Source organism: Strix uralensis, chromosome 7, assembly GCF_047716275.1.
Source record: "Strix uralensis isolate ZFMK-TIS-50842 chromosome 7, bStrUra1, whole genome shotgun sequence".
In the NCBI taxonomy this organism is placed as follows: domain Eukaryota; kingdom Metazoa; phylum Chordata; class Aves; order Strigiformes; family Strigidae; genus Strix; species Strix uralensis.
Window position 1 is genome coordinate 35178138 of NC_133978.1, and position 23169 is coordinate 35201306.

Here is a 23169-nt window from a genome sequence, read left to right on the forward strand (position 1 = left end):
AAATACCTAGCTAAAAGGTTCTTATATAATGTTATATTTTAACATAATAAAAGAAGACTCAGGCTCACATTGTTGGTTACTGTTTTTTGCCAACCTCCAGAACTACTAAATGCAAACAAGAGAAGAAAACGTGAAATTTAAATGCCAGGAAGATAAAAGCCCTCTTCCCCCTCCTCCTTCATGAAGTGTGTGGGGTGGGAGGATTGAAAAGCTCTTAATGATGCAGTGCAGTGGTTTGAAACTAGAGATTCAGTATTAATTTTTTATAGGTCTTGTGACTGGAAGCTGAAATGCCTGGGTGTTTAACAGAGCATTTCTATAGAAATACCAGAGAGGTCATTAGTCCAACATTTGCACTGCTCTGGTACAGGCCTTTACCATGGCTAATACAGGTGTGTGTGGTAAGAACGGAAAGGTTTTGGATTTGCAACTAAATGGCTTGTCAGATAAGGAGTAATATATTCAGAAAGGCAATAGCAGCCTTGGTTTTGGGTCAGGAGGAACAGCAGGAGAAAAAAAAGTCATGTTGCAGATGTCTGAATTGAGTATTTTCTTGTGTTAAACAAGAAGAATAGAAAATTTGGCACATTTTGTGCACCTGATGACAGCTTAAGAGCCTCTGAAACATTCAGCTCGGTAATCGCTTTTCTCCTTTCCCATGGACATTTTCCACAGGAGCTGTGTTATCTTAAAGACACGTTATGAAGCAAGAATCAGGCATGTTTTAGCATTTTCAATGAGAATGAAAGAATAAAGGGAAATAGCAGCAAATGCATTAACATGAATACAAAAAGGATGCGCAAAAATGTTACATAAAATAGGATTGAAATAGAGCAAAGAAAATTACCTAAATTTGTCAGAGTAGAAAAAAAAAAATCTTAATACCATCTAAAAAGGGCCTTTAAGAGCATATTTTACTTTGGCTTCAATTTGGAAGCTGCTATTTGCATTTTCTGGAAGTCTGGGTAAATAGAAAGGTGTATGCAATCTCATCAATTTCTGCCCTGGTTACACAGAGCTTTGTAAAACCGTGTAAAATATACTCAACTATTTGCACTTTGAACAAATGGAAATTATCAAATAGGATGCAAGACATGCAAAAAAAAAAAAAGAGACCCTATATATAGTAGATTTTTTTTAAAGTACTAGGGGAGAGTTCATTAAAAGAAATATTTCGCCTATATTTAAACAGGAAAATACTCTTTTCTTTTGCAAATCAATTTAGAACATGAAGGCACCAAACCTTTACAAGTTTGGTTTACTGTTTGTAGTACAGTGTAGAACTTCAAAACCAATTTTCAACATTTTGCAGGAGATTGCAACAGTGATAGTGTACAAAGATTGCAAAATATGTAATTTAATAGAGAGCAAGTAGCATAAATTCACAGAAGGGATGTGTTTGAGCCAGTTCTCCTAACCAAAGAGTAGTGACACTCTGGGAACATTTGTCTTGATTAATCTCATTCAGGACTGGTCCAAGGATCTTTGGTTTAGGAGCATTTTTAGTTAACCCCAGACAGTAGGACCAGTCAAAGAGGCACACTTTAAAGTTCACATCAGGGCACCAGGGAAAGACACATCCATATCACAAGCTTAGAAAAACAATAACAGGTAGGGTTTTTTTCAAAATTACCAAGTAGTCTAAATAGATTATTTTTCAAAGCAGGAAGTGCTGGGTTGTTTTGTAATGAGTGGTTTTAGTAATTTCCTTCATCACTGGACTGGAGTCATTGCCTGTTTTTGTAATATCTGTTGGCAAAATTATTTCATTCTTTCCTGGGTCTCCTATTGTTTCTGTATTACATCTCTTAGAGACCATAATTAGATTATCATTCTCATGGTGCTGCATGAAACAGGATTTAGAAAGTGATTAGGTAAATTTATGAGGAAAAAAAACATCCACTGAAGGCTATTAAATAAAAAGAGTGCTGGAAGTTACACTGGTGACAGACTGCTGGGGGGCGTCCTTTTCCTTTGACTGTCCTCAGGCATCTACAATTTCAGACAGGATGCACTACACAGAGAGCAGCTGGTCTGGTCCAATTCTGAAGATATGATAAGAAATAAAGAAATGCAGTGATCAGGGCTGCTTCCAGTTCCAGATCTGAACTCTGCCAAGCACAATGTCATCTTATTATCAGGTGATCCTACATTTTATTGGAATGAACCTCTTTAAAACACTAAGGCTTTAGATCATGTGAGCTTTCCTTTGATGCCATCTAAATTCTTTTTTTTTTTTTTTTAATTCTGCCTTTGAAGGGCAGGTTGCAGTATGCGTCTGCTCCCAGTGCTGGCAGAGGGGGCTCCCCCCCACCTCCAGCTGCTCCCTGGGAAGACTTTTTCTGTTCAACTCACCTGGAGAAATTCATCTGTCGCGACCCCTCTGAGCCCATTCCTTGCACAGAGGACGGTCCATCTCTTGTGGCTCAGTATTCATTTCTGAATCCCTCAAGTACATTTCACTGTTATAAGCTAAATTCCTCCACTCACAATTGGAGGAAAAAAAATACAGTTTGGGCAACTCAATCATATTTAGGCTATATTAGGGCTGTAGAGAACGACCAGCGGATCGTTAGCTGGAATGAATTGTTGGATCCATTGAGTTGCATGCATACTTATACTACATACATACTTAATACTTATCCTACTGAAAAAACAGACCCCCCCAACTTTTAGTTATTTTTAAGGATGGCAACTGAGAATGTCAGGCAGCTTTATTCCTATCCTAGAAATGACTCACCGTATGAATTCAGAAAAGGAAGCTAGACCCATGTTTTCAAGATTGGAATGCATATTAAATGTTGCTTTTTGGTTGGATCCCACCTGAGATGCCTAAACTTCCATTTTCAGAGCTAATGAGAAACTATAGGGTTTACTTTGAAATTGTGAATACTGCGTGCAGCAGGAGAAAAAAACAGCTCCATTGGCTGCCCAAAGATGCAGATACACCAAACTGACATTCACTTTGGAAAAAGAAGAGCTTTTTAACTTCGTGGCTCAATTTACCAATCCAGTATGATCTGTCACACAACAGGAATACTCTCATGGTTTATGAACAGCTTTGCAATCTTACATGCAACAAGTAAAGCTTGAGTTCGTTGGTAATAGTGGCCTAGAGCCCAAACAGTTTGGATCAGAACATGTTAAAACAAAAAGAGAGTGAGGATTTGCATCCAAGGTTTAGTTTGGCCCAAATACAAATCCAGTATTTTGACTGAAGCTCATCTTTAATTATCATCAAAAGTATGTTCTGCTTGTTTAATCAAGAGCTTAACATTTTGGATGTAAAGATGCTTTGAATACTTACTTCAGGAGGCTCATGTTCAAGCTTAAAGTATCATGGCTCTTAATTAGGGATTCTGTTACTATGTCACCCAGACCCTGGCTTTTATTGTATCATGAAACAAGATCCTCCACTTAGGAACTGTAGTGCTCAGATAACTTTTCCAAGATTTAAAAAAAAAAAAGGCCATTTTAACTGTAAATATAACAGATTCAGGCTTTTTATATTACCAGTATCCAAGGCAAACTGAAGATTTCCTTTATTTCCTGCCTGCTGTTACATCTTAAGTCCAGAAACTGTTCTTCAATTTGCAGACACAAGCGAGGCTTGTCACACGTATTTTGCTTCTTCCTGCATTTGCTTCACTGACTTCTGGTATTCATGTAAATGTGAGCTTGCTTAAGCTTTAGAAAGTGATATGTTTGGGACAGTTATTATCACATTTGTCATTTAGTGTTCACTCAAGTACCTTTTCCTTACATTCTCTGGAGCAGATTCACTATCCCTCATAAGAATTGCAGGCAGCCTCCCCGAGGTCCCAAATCATCTTTTTCAGAGTGGAGATTGTTTTAGCTACTTCCCCTAATACATTTCAAGTATAATTACACTATGATCAATATGTTTTAGATGTTCCACAACCTCACATTTTTTTTAATACTTGGCTCACTTCCTGGATTAGTCCAAAGCAGCCTCTGGCTGATGGAGAGGCTTCAAGAAACTGCATTAAAAAGCAATTTTGAGTTTGTGTAAGGATTCAATGGCTAAAGAGTTAATACACACTTCAGGGATGAATGTAATTTTTGAGATGAGGGTCTCTGTGAGGCTTTGTGCCTCACTTGCCCTTCATTAGAAGTGTAATTCTCTGCATCGGTCTGCAGGTAGTTGGTTACTGGGCTGGGGTTTCTGCCTCGGGTCCTGGCAGCAGCTGGTCGCAGAGCGTCTGCTCTGTCTCGTTAGCCTCCAGATAAGCTCGGCCAAATCAGGCCATGGCGAGAAGCTTCCTCCCTTCTGCTGGAGGTTACCACCCCTGCGGTAAGGTCAGGGCTGAACACGTGTCCGTGCTGCAGCCATTTCAGTGCAGAGCCGAGACACTTTATTAGCCTTTATGGCCATGAAGGGGGGGGGGGAGAGGCGAAAGGGCTGCACGGGGGGAGTGGGAAAGAACTGCCTGGCACTTCAACAATCCGAGCCCGAGATCTGTGTCCTGGTCTCCGGAGAGTGCTTACTTGTGCAAATACTCAGTAATCCAATTTCACCAGCTACAGTCCTAGGATCAGTGACAAGCTGTGGCAGGTCTTGGGTTTCTGTAGCTGCTCGCAGCTCCTGTGTATCCTGACACTGGCTCAGCTGGAGAGAAAAACTAAATAAGGGCACAGTAGAGGATTTGAGGGAAGCTGCCCCAATTCTGAGAAGGAGTATCTCAGAAATTTTAGCCCAGATCCATGAGGTTTCTTGGACAAGGAAGATTCTGGGATTTCTCTGTTAATCCCCTTTGCCTCTCTGATTGCTTCTAAGTTTCATACGTGGTATCAAACCACTAGAAAGGAAAAAAAGGACTTTACTGGTCAGCTCGTCTACTTACTCTATGGAGAAGGTGTGGTCTGTGTAAGTGCAGTGAGCAGGCATGCCTGTGTACTGCCACTCTGGGACTCCTTGGGCTTCTCGGTGCTTATAGGCATCCACATAGGGCTGTACATAAAAGCTGTCCATCTAAGCATATGTAAACGTGTTTGCAGAACTGAACCTCTCACAAATGCTGAAGAGATCCTTTCATTTTCCCTCCTGTTTGCTCAGCCCTCCCTCCTCCCAACCTAACAGTTTAAACTAAAATTAAAATAGCCTGTTCCAGGCAGTCGAAGCTAGACCAGGCATTTTGATGTAAATAAATTTGGGGGGAAAAATTACCTATTTTAGAGATGAGTCTGACAAGTCCTACATAAAGAAAGTTTCCACAGTTCCCACCGCAAAGCTGGAAGATGGCCATTTCAGCTCCGTTCCTTTTATGAACTCAAGGCCATTTAAGCATGAAAAAGTAGATGGGCTTTTTGTTGCATGATCTTTTGTATTGGCAGGAAGCTCAGGAAACGTTAACAGAAACACTTATTTACATGTTCTTGTTTCTGTACCTTCCTACTAATGGCTTTTCACAACAGTCTTCCCATGCCTGTGTTAGTGCTTCTATAGTCAGAGAATGAAAAGACGCATGTGGACTCCCATAGCTTTACACATGTAGTTTTATTCCCTTCACAACATTCACAGCTTTTCTTCAGGAGATGGCCCAAAGACTATGTTTAATGACAAATACTACTCATTGCATGCATATCTGGACTACATACTGTAATACATACACATATGTATGTATATGTAATACATATACATATCAATCTGGGCTACATGTTTGTAATAACATAAGTTACTCTGTTCAACCATGTAAGACAAATAGTTATATTACTGAAATCTCTGTAAATACCATTAGTAACATGTTTCAGCTGAGAAAGCATAATGTTACAATTCCTGTCTTTCTCCTGTTAGAGTTTATTTAATAGTCTGGTTTCATACTATGCTGTCTGCACTGCTTCTGTTCGGAGTCTGTTCAGAGCAAGGCAAACACCAGCCAAATTTAAATTCACCCAGAAACACAACCATAAGTTTCTCGCTCAAAAAGTGACATTTGAAAGGACAGAAGCAACTCGTAGTTTCTCAAACATTTTGCAAGTTGGAAAACTGTATTATCTCTGTAGTAACAGAGATCTGGCCTTATTCTTAGGCACTGAGGCTGTGCCACAACTTTTTCACACTTTCTACCTTTTTTATGCATAGGACACTGCAGGAGAATGGGCTAAATGAACTGCCTAGACAAAGAATGTATACAAAATAAACAGGAAAATATTAGGGGGGTTGTTCTAATGTTTGGATTATTGGTAAAAATAGATGAAAAGCTCTGGAGAAGTGTGGTTTAAATTGGTGTTCTTCATATTCACTTCCAAACCACTGACAGGGAAAAAAATTCAAATCCTTCTTAACTGAAGAATAATTTCCCCACTCTCAGGCAGACTGTATTCTTGTAGCTTCCTTTAAGCCAGAAGGCGAAACTCATGTATATTCACACAGTTTTGGTTCTGTTCAATATCCATTCCTTTTTCCCAGGCACCCAGTGATGTTAGGGGTACTGGATAGATGACAAGGTGAAATTCTAGTCTGTGGGCTAAAAGAAGTGAGGAATTTGTCTGTTGTCCTCAATATCACAGCAAATTAGAAATTCCTCCCACTACCAGCCTACAACTTCTCAGTTATTCCAATAACTTTAGAAGCATGTCTCTAAAACCACATCTGCCTGAAATGCAGCCTATATACTTCTATTTGAATTTACTTATTGAGCTCTTGGTCTAACAAATGGAAAAACTGAAGTAAATATTTTCAATATGAAATTTAAAACTTCTCTGAAATAAGCCCTAAAGAAGCTTGGCTTCCTGAATAATTTCTGCTAAAATTTGTCATCCATACAAGGTTATTTAATCCGAGTCAATATTAAAAAAAAAAAAAAGCCAGGAAGATGAAAACTGTCATATAAAAAGTGAAACTGAAGTTCTGAGGGCTGCATTTCAAAATACTGTTATTTTTATTGGAATGGGTAAAGCTTAGAATATGGTAATGAAAACTTGGAGGTTTTTTGCCAAGATTTTGACTTAACCACTTTTGATCAGCAATGTTTTCTCAAAAACATTTTTAAAAAGCAGCCCATGTAACTACATGAGCACCAGCAATACATTTTCTGCCTTCACTGCTGTGACCTAATCAACTAGACTTAAAGACAAACAAAATCTTTAATGCAGTTGTTGTTTGAATGCCATGTGCTGCAACTACTCAGATTTAATCGAAAAGCTCCGGATGCATGCACTGCCAGCCATATGAATTATAACCCTTATTTTTATAATAGGATTGTTGCACTGATCACCCCATTTGCAATGATCCTAAGCACTTCTGCTTTAGAAAAGGCAGAATGTATTAAACAAGGGATATCTGCAAGGGCAGAAAATTGTTAATGGAGTACTAAAACTGCACGTTTACAATTTTTTAAGGGTTGAAAACCCGAGTAATCCTCCTCTCTAGCGTTGTTTAGTTCCACAACCTGTATGCTCCTACATACCATCTCCTACAAGTGGGAGTATTGTCAGCTTCTACTAGTCTGAGAGAGAAATTGTACCTACGTGGAATATAATCAATGCACATCACGTACAATGGCTATAATAAAGGTCTCCGTAGCAACATTAAGAACAGTTATTTTTAAATGTTCTACCTTAGTCTCACGTTCATGTTTTTTTAAATACAACTATTAACTGTTTCCACTCCAGATGCTGCTGTGAGCTAGTCATCCAACAAAACTCTTTTGTTGAGGCTTGAAAAGATGATCCCTGCCTTGTTTTTCCACAGATCACTGCAGGCTTGCTTTCCTTTGTAGTCAGTAAATATCCACTAAATATTGCATAATTATTTATCAACACACAGCTGATCTGGAAAATGAACCTGTAAGAGCTCCCTTTCTTCTTGAGAGGAGAAGGAAGGGGTACAGAAGTAGAAAGGATCTAAGGAGGATAACCTGAGCAGGTTGTGGCTGAAGATCCCCCCAAACTGGTGGTACACAAGCAATGGAAAAAAGGGTAGAAAACAAGAGGCTGGGGAGGCACATCATGCTCGAGAGCGGGGCTGGAGGAGGCAGAGTTAGCAGGTAAGGTGGTGAGGAGGAGGAGGAAGAGGAGGCTGGAAGGCATCTCCCCGAGCCCCCATGAACACTGCCGCAGGAGGAGGAGCCGCTGCCGGAGCACAGCTTGGTTAAGAGAGGAAGAACAACAGAAAACAGTTGGGTTTATCTCAGGGATCAGAAATGGCTACTTCTGGAGGAGGAGCAGGAAGAATGATAATATTTTTCTGAGAAATAAAGCAGCGTGTAGGTTTTTCTTGCATACCCCTCCTTCAGACCTGTTTCCCAGAGCTTCATCCCCTGTTGATTCCAGCATAAAGACCGAGTTAAGGCTGGTGTGGGTTCCCAGACCTCCACATACCCAGAATTTTTCTTTGTTATCTCAGGGTAATCCTACTGCTTTTCCCTGGTTTCTCACCCCTACAGAAGGCAAAGCAGTTCGTGGGGGGAATGCAATTTCAGGCAGGTTAAACAGGCAGAAAGCAGGCTAAGCTCAGCCCCATGCTTAGAGTGGTAGTGGGGCTTAATTTCTGGAAGGAACAGAAAGCTCTTCCTTTTCACTGTTAACTTCTTAAGAGACAACCAGCAAGGGCCAATAATAGAAATAACTTATATACTGCTGTACGCAGGAGTGATGTAAGAGGAATAGAGGCAGGTCTTGGATTTCATTAATAATATATAAATATGCATACTGGGTAAAAAAACAACCCTCCTAAGTTTGTTAATAGACTTCTGAGATGCTGATCTTTGTCTCATTAACCTAAATGCTTAAAATGTCATCTGGCAATACTGTTTGTACCATGCAGAAATTATCTACTTTGGAGGGAGCACGAGTTGGGGAGCATGAGACTGTACTCATCCGTTATCTGCTCTATTAATATACACACGCCTCTGCTCGACCTCTGGAGCAGCTTAGGCACAAAGGATGTCACAGGTAAAGATGTGAAAATTACATGGTAAGAAGGATGGCTGGAAAAAAAGTGGGGGTTTGACAACAGGCCTTGTCAAAAACAGGATGTCCATAGACAGGTAAAAGGAGTGAGCTCTGTACCATGTTAAACCTCTTCAAGGGAGGCTGAGGTTTTTAACAGGGATACACCAAGAGATGCATTTGTGCAAGAGAATTGCCTGGTGAGGGGGGAGCTGGTGTATTTGGGCATTCCTCTTTTTCCCTTCTATTAGGAAGGGAGCACAGATTTATTTGGCTGGCGATTGCCTAGAAAGTTCTCCTTCTTCAGAACTATATCTCCCTTTCACTGATATCCTCCGCTGTTTTACTGGGAAAGCCTGGGAGTGAGCTTGTTGATGGCAATTTGGCTGAGCATCCCATATCTCTAGGAAAAGGGCAGCCATCAGCAGCTGTGTGAATGCTTAATGTAATCAGTACGGCTACTAGCCAAGCAAGTGGGGGAGGAGGAAAGTATCTGAAGATTTAGGACCAACTGCAAGGATCCCTGCCAAAGAGCAGCTGGACAGGCTGCTAGCTGAAGCCTGTTACACCACCGCGGTTCATAACCAAGGTAATTGTCTGTGTTTGATTTTACACAGGAGATTTGTGGGCATTAATACTTCCTCCACACCAGTTGCTCAGCATATCTGATGCTGTAACATGAGCTTGCCTGCTTTCTTGTTGGTTAAAAGGGCACCGTCAAGGACATTTTCAAAGTATGTGCCAAGTTATTTGTGAAACCTTCTCAGAACAGTGAAAATATTGCCTTTCCACAAGGCCAAGTTATTCTTTGCTTCCTGCAGTTACTCTCATCAGTGTGATTCTTCTCACAGTAACTTTCTTTTTAGCATCTTTTATTGGAAAGATGCATTTACTGGGGCAGACTGTTCACCTGACACAAGATAGGTGCCTTTAAGAGCAAGTTAAGGTTCAATGCAATGAAGATTTTAAAACAAGTTAATGCTGCTCTACCGCACATCATCAACTTTTCCCTTATACTTCCTCCACTTTTAACTTTTAGTAGCATTAACAGTAATATCCCAGTCTGTGGTTGGTTTGCATTTTGTGGTTTGTTGTTGTTTTGTTTTTTTGACACAAGCATTACCTACAGAAATAGGTTTTGGTCAGAATTGAGCAGCACAGCACTCCCTTCACTCCTTACTCATCGTTCTGGCTCAACATTTCACTCCTGTGTTATTCTGTGTCTGGGCTCAACCTGCCCAGCTTCCAGCGTGTTTCAACATTCAAGGACGATATTGTAATAGTTTGGATACCAAACATGGAGAGAAGGGCAGCCCTATTGGACAGCTATGCCAGGATTCCTGCCCTAGCTCTCACCACAGACCTCAGCTGAGTTGCTTCACATCTCTGGAAGGTATGCTGTCACCTGAATCCTATGAGAAGATGGGATTAGCTCTTCAACCGTAAAGTCACACCTGTAAGTTCAGGATAAATGTACTTACTAAAATTACCAGCTGTTTAGATAACTTGGTCATGTAGGCACCTCTGGGGAAGCTGGAATAAGTATCCTTAACTTTCATCTGCACTAGTGAGCTGAACATATCTCTTGTTGGAGGCCACAGCTGCAGGAAACTGTGTTATGCTCTATCGAAGGACCACAGGGCCAAGTGAGGGTGCTGCGGTTGCTCACACTACATTTTCTTTTCCTGTGGCTTGGTGACTCATCTTTCACACTTCCTTATTATCCCATTTACCGACAATACAAAGTACCCTTTTCTAATAGAGAAGCATTTAGAAGCACTGGGTTTTGGTAAACAATATAAAAATTATTCTTGCTAGCCATTAGGAGTTCAGGTTCACATCTTTTCTGAGGAATGCTTGAGAGAAGCCCTGCGGAGAAGGACTTGGGATTAGTAGTGGATGGAAAGCTGACTATGAGCCATCAATGTGCGCTTGCAGCCCAGAAAGCCAACTGTGTCCCAGGCTGCATCAAGAGAAGCGTGACCCACAGGTCAAGGGGGATTCTCCCCCTCTACTCTGCTCTTGTGAGACCCCCCTGCAGTGCTGTGTCCAGCTCTGGGGGCACCAACATCAGAAGGACACGGACTTGCTCGAGTGGGTCCAGAGGAGGCCACAAAGATGATCAGGTGCTGGAGCACCTCCCCTGTGAGGACAGGCTGGGAGAGTTGGGAGTGTTCAGCTGGAGATGAGAAGGCTCTGGGAAGACCTTAAAGTGGCCTTCCAGTACTTGAAGGAGACTACAGGAAAGCTGGGGAGGGACTCCTGATCAGGGGGTGTAGGGATAGGATGAGGGGTAATGGCTTTAAACTGAAAGAGGGGAGATTTAGATTCGATATAAGGAAGAAATGCTTCCCTGTGAGGGTGGTGAGACACTGGCACATGTTGCCCAGAGAAGCTGTGGCTGCCCCCTCCCTGGAAGGGTTCAAGGCCAGGTTGGACGGGGCTTTGAGCAACCTGGTCTAGTGGAAGGTGTCCCTGCCCATGGCAGGGGGGTTGGAACTAGATGATCTTTAAGGTCCCTTCCAACCCAAACTATTCTATAATTCATGCAGACACACTTCCTTTCCATAGCCCACTGCTTAAACATGTGACGCAACTGTTCATAGTTTCATCAATACCACTAATGTACTTAGTGCTTCTCTAGTCCAGAATTCATTGATGAATGGTGAGAATTTGAAATATCTGATCCTTAGCATCTGAAGACTTCATGCTTAATAAATCTTATGCGTTTCTTTTTTCCTCATTTTTGTCTAACAGAACTTCCAATGACTTTTCTGCGATTGCCTTGGTTCATTCTGCTTTAGCTGATGCCTGTTTGCTGATTAGCTCATCTAAGGAAATTAAGTCCTGCATTGATCTGGCAGACAGTGCATATGTTCTTGTGTGCTATGATGAAGTAGCAGGTGCAGAGCTTGAAAAACATACCCTGTTATTTGTAAATGCAATAAAGATGCCAAGGAATAAATTGCAAGATATTGCTGGACACATAGATCTAAACAGGCTATTGCTAAACAGGTACTGTAGAGTAACACAGCTGAGTCGATGAAAAAGCACATAGAGGATGGTAATAATCAAAGAAAGTACATTTTCATGTAGGTAAGAAAGGAGGGTACCCTCTGTCTTCTCATATTACAGATACTGGGGTTTGTGATTTTCTTTTTTAAGGGTTTTTTGTTGGACTTTTTTGGTTGGTTGGTTCTTTTTAAACTGTGTAGAATATATTATTCCAGGACACTACTCAAGTGCTTCAGGAATCAACCACATAGAGACTCATAGCTGCATCCTTCAGATTTCCTGTGACATTAAAAGCGTTACTGACTAACCAGCACAATAAAAATACTTATCCTTTGTACAGCTTCTTCTGGAGATACTCTTGGCTCGAAGAGACAAAATAAAGTCTAAAACTTCATCCTCACAGGTCTTCTGGGACATGAGGCTCTAAAACCTTGCACTTTTTGAATAGCAAAAGATGCAAAGCCAGCCCATACTTTCTCCAAAACAGATAAGCATCTGCACATCAGCATGTAAAACAGAACAGCGTAGAACATGAGATCATTAGATCTTGCCAAGATTTGTCCAGTCAGGCTTCCTGTAATGTGATACTAAATCTAGCAACAGAGGAGTACTGGAAAACCTAAGTGCAATTCCTTCACTGGCAATATTATGCCATTATATCTTGTCTAAATGGTTGGTTTCAGTACTACTTATTGATATTAACAGGAAAGCTTTGTAGTTGTGTAGGCAAACTCAAGCAATCATTACAATGAAGAAGACTTTCAGCTTCTTCCTTTTTTTGCCCCCAGATTGAGTCACCATTGAACTAGAATCAACACAAGGAGGCATGACCTCATGCGTAAAAATATGCAGCATCGGATGACTTTTTTTCATCTATGGCTAATGATGCAACTGCTACCTTCACCAGGGAGCACAACCCTCATTTTTGAAGAGCATGAGTACATTTCCCACCACACAGTTGAGCTCCCTCACCTGTAGATAAGTAAAGCTACAGAGAACTCTTTTCTGTGAGAGAGGTCCTAAGAGGACAGTTGAGAGAAAACAAAAGACTGCCAGCAAATATTACAGTTGTCTGCATTCAGAAGAGCCTGGGAGAGGTCCACTTCAAACCAGCATTGAATCCAGTCATTGAATGCACTCCCCTTGTAGGATCTATGTGTTGTGGTGCCACCACCACCAAGAAAGTAACCTACTTCCTGGCTGTCTCAATAACTGAGACTTTTCTGGACAGATGCACATTTTTTTTAGCACAAGTTAATAGAAAGTTTTGTACCTTATCAGTCCCTCTGTATTTCTCATATGTGTTCACAGGGAGTTGGGTTGGTCCCTTTACATGGGCAGGAGGACAGACTTAGGGTCAGTGCAGTATCTGCTCCTCAAGGTATATTCTTGTACATTGTTTGGTTTTCCAGTGTGTAAAGTGACAGAGCTTTTCAGCACAGGGATGAAGAAATCCTGCTGGGAAAAAAAAGCAACAGGTGAGGTATTGTTTCACCTTTTACAAACACTATTTTCTATTTTGGTGGTACGGTTAGGAGAATGAGGCAAAGGACAAGCTCCAGCCTTCCTGAGGTGATTGTATTGGTAACAGTTACTGCTACTTTGGCCTGGTACTTGCCTTCCAAGTGCCAGCATGAGACCAGATACCAATAGAGTTTTATTGTTTCAACCATGTTCAACACAAACTGGCATTGTCAATGGATTTGGGCAACGCTATAGCATTACTTTTTTTTTGCAGGGGGGAAGTTGTCAGGAAAGAAATAAAACTCTATTTTCCTCTAACAAAGCTTACTTTTCAGGAAGCTCAAGGGATTCCACCTTTATTTCTTGCTACAGGAATTAAAAAATAAAATAAAATGGAGACACAGCCAACGGCTGTTGGCTATACAAATGAAACAGTTCCCTCTTCCACACATAGCAAGGACTAAATCTATATGCCTGTATCTCCAGCACCAGGTAGCTGTCGTGGATCCTTCCCCCTGGTGCCAGCAATCTCAAGTCTTAACAAAACACCAAGGCACACAAGCAAAAATATGCCGCACTCAAGACAGTGCAGCAGTATATAACCAGTCCACAGCCTTTTTTCTTTTCAGCCAGCAGCAACTCTCCGTACATATTACTTCTTCTGTAGGTGGGTCACCTAAGGACCAAATCCCTGGCAAGGATTTGAAAGATTATTAATAATATTAATAATAATAAATACTTCAACCACCCCTTTTAAGATTTCATTTCTTAGTGAACTGCCAAACCTCCAAATCTCAAACCTCTGAGAAAGCAAATCTCAATATTTGCTCTGAATTCAGCCAAGTTTAATCCTATTACTTTCTATTAACCCCTGCTAGACTTACACTGCCTCATAAAGGCTCTGCTAGAGACCAGTTTTCTCACTTACTCCCTTCTTCCTTCCTTTCAACCAACCTGCTGTCACCCAACCCAGGACTGATGACATAAAACTTTCCATTTTTAACTCCTCCCTTGCAGCCTGATATTGTTCTCAGATGGTTTCCTGACATCTGGTAGTGGTAATCTGTTGAACCTCTCCTGGCTCATAGGATGTCTCACACCCCATAACAGCAGGGTACCCAGGTGGAGGCTCAGAGCTACTATGGAGACAGGCACTGCTTACTTTCCCCTTCTGTTTCCTTAGCAGGAATCAAACCTCTAGATAATTATGAACTTTTTGGTCTGTTCAGCACATTAGGGGAGAGGTGATGATTTTAGTTCTGCAGTATTAATAAGTTCCTTGGATATCTTTTGGGAAGTCATCCCCAAATTTTCTGAAAGGAGCAGAATCTGGATTTTCTGAAGATACACATCTCTGTTAGAAATTAATATGAATGATCTACCATATGATTGTAAGTACTAGCTGAATATAAATAGTTGTATCTCTTTGGTGCTTTACCATTCAATAATATGAGCTTGCTGCCATCTGTGTCCTATTTGTAGCCTTAGCATCTATTAATCCCAAAAGAGGAATAAGCGTTACCAAGTAAGTAAACAAGCATTACAAGAAATGGAAGGAGAGAAATGACAGCCATCCTGACAATCACAAAACAAAAAGTGGCATGCCAGAAATGTCAATCATAATGTCCTTAAGCAACCATCCTAAACAGACAAGAAGGATATTTTATCAGGCTGCTATCTCAGATGAAGCATCATCAGAATCTGAAAGACTGGCTTATGTGTCTCTGCTTTTTAGTTTCAATACGTATGTTTTCAGACTCTGTACATTTTGTCATTCCTTGAAGCACCCATATTCTAAATGTAAACAATGAGTAATGAGCAGGGGGTTTACTCCAACACTTCCCATAGCTGTGAATTAAAGGTTTGTATCTCTGTGCAGAATTTGTTGCTCAAACGCCTAAATATAATACCCTGTCTCAGGCACAAATCAAGTACACCAATGCCATAAACCAGGCAAGAGCATTACCAAAGCCCAGGGCTCAAAAATGAGTGAGCTCCTTCAGTGTAATGAGTTACTTACTGAGCATCAGTGGAGCCAGATGCTCTCAGCCTGTCACATATTTGAGGAAAAATGTATTCATTTAAATGTCAGCAAAAGAAGATTTAAGATAATGCATTTTTGCCGTGTGTTTGTGAGGGTCTAGAAGTATGCATGTGGTTGAACCCCCAACCTCGACGAACACACAGTAACTCTCCCACCAACAATAACTGGATTATCTCTCCCAACCCTGAACTGAACCACAGCAGTCACTTCAGATCAGAATTGAGCGAGAATTGGGCTGTCAGAGAGGGTGTAAATTTAACTTCTTAAATCATAAGTGAGATCAAGTGAGAAACAGTATTTTACTGAGGATTTACTTTATGAAGTCATAGTGTCAGCACTTTACTAAAGAAAAGCCTATTGTCTCTGAGGGAGAGCTGAGCATTTCCTAGTGCACATTTAGTCAGTAAAAAATATTCTGTGCCTGGTTCATGCTGGGCTGCTCCCCTGACCACACGCTGGGCTGGTTGGTATTTTTCTAACACACCGAGAAAGAGAAGCAAGGTCTTCTCCAAGTTCCCCAAATCATAGAAACCAGCTGATTCACTTGTCAGTGGCCTGGTGCATATTCTACATCAGGAGCTGAGTCACTCTGCAACCCTGGATCAGCAAGAAGTGAAGCAGGGTGGCTGCTATCCAAGGCAGTGCTCCTGTGTCTGTATGCTCAAGGTCGGGGAGCTATTTGTATGCTTGAAGTACGCACTTTGCTGTATTTAGCACTTTGTGGGTTGGAACACCATGATAACATGATAAGAATAGAAAAAATCATGATGTAGGAAAAAATCACTCATGATGTAGGATTGCCAAGTTGGACTTGAACTGCCTAGATCTAGTGGACATTTCTAAATCTCTGGAAATAATGCTATGAAAGTTTTAATCAGTGTCTGCACTAGGAAACTCTATTTCATACACATTTCCGTTAAAATAAAGCATTATTTCAATTCCCTCACCCATCATATAGAAACCACGACATCTGTATGACTCCAGGCAGTGCAGATAGCCCCTTTGTTCAGACAGCATTGCCAGAAGACATCTAAGAAGCCAAGCAGATAAATAGAAACCATCTGAGAGCCACAAAGCCCTTTGAAAAAACTGATAAAACAAGCTGCCAACCTGCATAGACAACCCAAGTTCATCCATAAGACCTTTACCTTTAACTCACTTCAAAACACCTTGTTGAGTGAATTAATCTTCTTCCAAAGGCCAGCCCCAATGGGAGGGAACATTCTTCATTGTGTGGGGCAGAGCAGAGCAATAACTCCAAGGGCAAGAAGCTGTTGCACTAGCCCTCGAAAAGATGATCTGGGTGGATATGGTGTTTTTCTTCACTCTCTGGTCAGCGGTACTTATAAAACCTATATACATTTTTTTGCACACAGAACACTTTTAAGATATGTAAATAGTGGTAAATCCAGTCCACGCTGTTACAACCCAAAATTACAACAGCTGTCTCAGTTTGTGGCCACTGGATGTCACTACTGATCCATTTCAGAGGACCAGCAGATTTTTATGAGAGCAAATCAAAACCCCTCCTAATTTGGAGAAAATGAAATATTATTTTACTTATTATTATTGTTTATGAGAACTTGTCAGCTCATTTTCCTAAGTCAGCATAACACGCCTGTCACCTTGTCTGTAACTGTGAAGGAACACACGCGCAGACTGTTTTCTTGCTTTGCCAGACAACTTCTTCTCATTAGGGAGGAGACCTTGTGATCCAGGGGAAGAAACTGCAGCCTTTAAAGTGATGACACCATGTCAAGGCCACTGTGGAGCAGAAGCATCTCCGTGCAGCCTGGGCTTATGAGCTGGGGAGGGAGGCAGGCAGGAGGGGGTGGTGGGACCCCAGGAGGCAGGTATGGATGCTGGGACCCTGCTCCATGCTTTCCTGGGGCTGGTGCTAAGTGCCAGCTCCTCACCACCCTCTTTCCCTGCCTTTTCAACGGAAACAGTGTAGATCTGCTTATTTTCTTGGGGATATAAGACTGATCCCATGTATTATAAATTTTAAAAAGTGGTAGAGGCAAAGCACCTGCCAGGTAATGAAAGATGAATTCTCTATAGATCCATCCCACTGTGTTGGACACTTGCATCGACATCAGGTGAGAGGTGGGTCTGCTTCTGAAGCCTTGCAATGAAGGAGGTAGCAGAGTTGAGAGGACAAAAAAATTATTTTCCATGATATCTTTGCTCTGCTCTGTTGGCATGCCCACAGTCAAGAGGGGAGACAATCTGATAGAAACAGATGAAATGGGGTACTGAGGAGGGAAGAGAGAAAATGACATCAAGATTTGGATGAGACACTGGGGTTTTATGACAAGAAAAGGGAAGTTAAGTTGATTCTGGAACAATCACATAGAAAACATCATGAAACCAGGAATCAGTCTTGTTTCCCTGAGACCTCAGAGCAGATCATATACATTTACACACTTAGTGCGGCGCTCTGGAGGGTCTGACACCACTCACCAGCCCGACTGGTGGAGTGCTCTGCTGAATGCTCTGCCAGTCCACCCTGCACTGCCTGAGTCCCACCTCATGCTAAGGTTGCTTAGTACTTCTGAGAAGAAGGTCCCATTTCCCACTTGGTATAGCTTCACTAAACTTTCAGCATTCAAGCTGAAAATTTGTTAGATTTTCTGCCTCAAGCAGAAAAACAAGGGAATAAAACTATTCATCTATTTTTAAGAAAGAAAATTGAAGGAGAAATCATATATACTCAGGAGAGACTTCTAGAGATTAATAATTGGACTCTTCCAAGATTTATCCCCTTTAGGCAGGCAGGGGTCCCCAAGCCATTTAAAGACTGGGTGACAGCCTGGGAGGAGAACAGAGAACTGGACCAGACAGATAGAGGGATGGAGAGTTGATTTACGACAAGGTGGAATTAAGTTGTTACAGGCAACTCAAAACTACTGCCTTTGAGCTCATCCTTGCTGCCTTGAAGTGTTTTGAATGGAATTTTTAGAGTGGGTATTCTCCTTGTGAACCAGTTTGTGGCAGGGCGTTGTTTGGGGTGGTTCAGGTATTTTCAAAAACAGAGGACTTCTGAGCTCTGGGGTTCCCAAGCTCCATTACAGGCTCTCGAAGAGGAGAGCATGGCCTTAGAGCTCCTCACCCAACCCAGGAGCTTGGTCCGGTGTGAATTACATCAGCTTGATGAATTCCTTACAGTGACATAGCCAGATAAAGATAGCGGTGACTAACACCCAGTTATCTAATGGAGCTCTGGATCTAACGGGACTGAGCTAGGGCTCTCCCCGTCACCAGGCTCTGCAGCAGCCTACCAGCCCACTGAGCTCATCGGAAACCTGAGAAATGCATCTGATTTCTGCTGGGAGGTTCATTTTGATTTAATCAGTCTGGCATTGTGCCAGCATAAAAATTTCCTCTCTGAAATTTCCAACCCGTTTCAGTGGGAGCTAAAGGATAACCCAAGAAGGTCTTCTGCACAGCTCCTCTTTGCCTCCTATTTCCTTACATGCGGAGCCATATTAATGCCATGGGGAAATGGCATTATGTGCAGAGATGTATTAATGTGTTGGGGAATGAAAGTATTACTTACATGTAACAGCAGAGAGGGTATATGGAGCAGGTACTTCACTTAATCAGCTGACTTTGCTCAGAAAAAGAAGCAGCAAGACCATGCACGCGGGATCCATCCTTTTCCTCTGCTAGTGGAAAAGCTACTTTCTTTTTTAAGGCAGTGTATCCAGTGAAGTACAGTTCACTTTGCCAGTGTGACTGGGAGTTTGGCTGGACAGAGAAAGAAAAGAAAAAAAAAAAAACAAAACAAAACAGAAAAACCCCCCACAAAAAACCCAGCCAGAAGAAACAAAATGCCATTTTGGCCAAAATTGCTCCATCTTTCCAGACCCTGGATTTCTTTATGTACCCTGGGAGAGCCAAGCAGGCAGCAAAGCTCAGCTGTTGCACCTCAGTCCCAGTACATTGCAATGCCTGTAGGGTTAAAAGCTTTTTAATACAGAAATAAACAAACACGGTGAATGGGTATTTGGAACCAAAGGCAGCAACCTTTACACCATGCCAGTACATCTTTCAACTCCACCAGTAGTCCCATTGGTTTCAGTAGAATTACTTGCAGAGTAAGAATCCACTCAGCCTGAGGGAGGGAACCTGATCCCTTGTTTTCAGCTGAAGATGTAAACTTTGGGGCAAGGATCATTTCGATTTCACAGAGGCTCAGTTTGGCTCTCGCTCAAGCCAGGGGAAAAGGTGACCATTCTGTAAAGCAGCATATTGCAGGAAAGCCATTTATCAGTCCAAACCAGGAGACTGAACATCAAATTTAAATTGCCTTTTCATCAGCTTCATTTCACAATCACACTGTATATTAGGCTAGTAAAGTTGAATTTTCCTAACAAGAAAGCAAAGAGGGAAGGAGCTGGCCAGAGCTTTCAGAGACACATTGGCAGGATCCTTCCTCACCCACTCCATCGGCTGGCAGATGACTCCCCAAAAGCCTTTCTCCCTCCTTTCCTGGAAGTGTTGCTTTGTCCTGTGGAAACTCAGATACATATGATAATATGTCAGGAGTTCTCACCAGCTGTATTCATGAGTGTTACGAAAGATGCCAGATGATTATCTGAGGCCTTCCCACCAAACCCACATCTTCAGGGGGACGCATGGAAGCTGGCAAGATAGGGAAATCCTGTGGCCAAAAGCTTTTGGAGAGAGCAGTTTCTCGTCCCACTTGCGGAGGCCACACTTAAATATTTGTGGTATCATAAATATGCTCTTTAGTGTGTGCACTAATAGATCTCTGGAACACATCTGGGTTTGGTGGCTCTGGACCCTTGGACTTGTGCAAGGCAAGGTAAGAAATGTTCAGTGTGTGTGTGTGCTGGAGGTGTTGGGTGGGTGTCTACTGGGCTCAGTCCCATTCTGCTTGACCCTATCCTGGTACTAATGCAATCTGCCACCTCTACAGCTGTGGGAGTTTGAAAATAACAGTTTTCTATCACTAACCTGGATGACTATATCTTAAATATTACATATAGGGAGGAAAAGTTACTACCGTAGGGAGAAAACTTAGCAAAACAGACCTCTAGTGCCTTACAGGTTATGTAGCCACTTACTCATGCATGAAATGGGTATAAGATATTCTCAAATTTGATTACATAAACATAGCCGATAATGCCCTGCTTTTATCCAATACAGTGATTTTATGCTAAAGGGTGTCACTTACATAACATGGTGCTAAAGCCTCTATCTGAAGTCTTAATTCCATCCTTTGGGCATACTAAAACGCCTCCTTGGGGAGGAGAACTTCTCTTTCCCCCCATGCCCTTGCTCTCCCGTGCTGCTCATGGCTTCGGAGGAGTCTCTTCAGCCTCAAAAGCTGAGGTCCTTCCTAAGACAAGCAAAGTTAAAGACATGCAGTAGCCTTTCCTTGTAGAGGTTTGGTGTAACAAGACAGCAGTCCCTCAGGGGGAGAGGGATTGAGGTTGATTTTAATGATTTCCTTCATGTCGAAAGGAAAGTTTAAATGGATTTCTGTGCCCTGAATGTGAGAGCAGAAGAAGTGATTTCTGTTTAAGTAGGTGTTAGGAGGTAGGAAAGAGCATTGTAATAACAATCTGTCTCATAAGCCGAGGAAGTGAGATGTTGAATCTGTACCCAAACAAAGAGTGAACCTGAGTCACAAGAACACTTTGTATTTATAGGGCAGCTTTCATCGGAGAATTTCAGAGTGTTTTACCGACCTGGAGAGCCAGGGGTAAACATATGAACTTACACCGAGTCCAGCTTTCCTTGACGATGTCATGGAGCCAAACAGTTAAGGAGCACAGAGCCAGGGGCTGTTTCAGTATGAGTAAGAGGACAGATTTTGGCCCCACATGCTTAACTTTCACATCTCTTTTCCCTCGTAAGGTCAGCTTTCGTTCCACTTTATAGATGGGTAACTGATGCGCAGGGATCCCATGGAGTTTGTCCGAAGTCACAAATTGAGGAAGTTAATGAAAAAGGACCCAAGAGTTTTGACTTTGTGCTCTAACCCCAAGGAAAACTTAATTTGGCACTAGCAGCTGCTTGATCTTTAGGGCTTCTGCATGAACAGGGAGTAGTTTGCTTAATGAAATAATATCCCAGGCACATATGAAGAGCAATTACTTGCTCTCATATAACTCTCATGTATTCATCTAGAAAAAATGTTCATGACTCAGTCATCTGGGATGGTTCAAGCTACTCACCCTCCAGCATGAGGCGTAGGCATTACAGTGGTGAAGTTAAAAAGGAAGACACATGACCTCAATTACTCACAAGGAGTCAAATTATGATCTCAGATGCAGTGGTATAAATCCAGAGTCATTCCCCCCCTGAAGTAATTGGCATCATACTGTATTTCTTTAACATACGGGAAATCAGAATGCCGTCTATAATCTCAGTATGTCTGTAGAGCTTTATTCAGAGAGAGGCTATGCTCTCCAGCAGTGGATGATGGTGATGGAGAAAAATAAGGTTGGAAGATGTACAAGGTAGAAAAATGTGCCAAGATTCCCTGTAGCAGGAGCAACAAATTAATACCTAGTTTTAACAGTGTGCTTAATAATGTTTTCACTTTTTTATCAGGTTTTCTCCATTTTTTAATAAATTATATAAATTAACTGATATAGAGAAGGACTTCTTAAGGGCCTGTCCAGTCGAACTCCATCTTTAATTCCTCATTTTTGCTCTGGATATCTTAAACAATGAGGAAGGAAGGGTTTGGCTGTTAAGGAAGTTGAAGAAAATGATGAACTTACAAATTTACAGATGGAGTGTGACTACAAACACAGATCTAGAATTAGGGACATTGCAAGTTCAGAGAAAAGAATGATTAATGTAACAACCACAATGAACTGTCCCGGTGGGACATCTGAAATTGTATGAAACTGTTTCCATCAGTGCAGAACAAAGGACCTACGGCTTGAAGAGCAGGGACACCGGATTCAGCACAGCGGGAGACCGCATAGCAAAATATTATAAATAGACCCTCCATTTATAGTTTCTGAGCTTCCGATAACTGTGATATTCTCAACCTTACAGTTCTAGTAATTTGGAACTGATAGATGAGGACTTTGCCCTTTGGGACTACGGAAAACCTGGCAGAAATGAAGATGGAAAGGATTCAGTTTGACAGAGGAAACACATTATAGGCACCTAACAAGTTTCCAGCACGTCAGGCAACCCCAAGTTTTTACAAATATGTATGTTTTTACCATATTCTAAGCCTACAGAAGCAGTCCAAACATAGTTAAATTATATTATAGGCAAATCGTACCAGCAGCATACAGAGGGACACCCAGGAGACCCTCCATAAAAACTCTGGATGTGCAGGAGGACTGCCAGGGTGCCACCACAGAGCATCCTGCCTACTCCCGCTGCCGGTACTGGGAGGAACACAAAATACAGCTCCAGTGCGTGTAGCAGTACTTTATGGGCATATATCACTATTTCTGGCTTGTCTTCCAGCTGTTACCCAATTCAGATTCCTTCCTGAAAAATCTTGGCACATACAGCTTGTTGATATAATTTCTAAGTATGCAGAAGACATACATGTGCACCAGTAAAGCTACAGATCTTGTAGACTTAGGAAAGTGATACCTGTACTACATGCACGAATTACATGCAAAATAGGTATATTTACATATGCATAACACATAGATGTTTTTGAAATGTGTGACAGCGTATGTGTACTGGAGTGCAACACAGGGTCCAGGGGTATACTTGAGTGA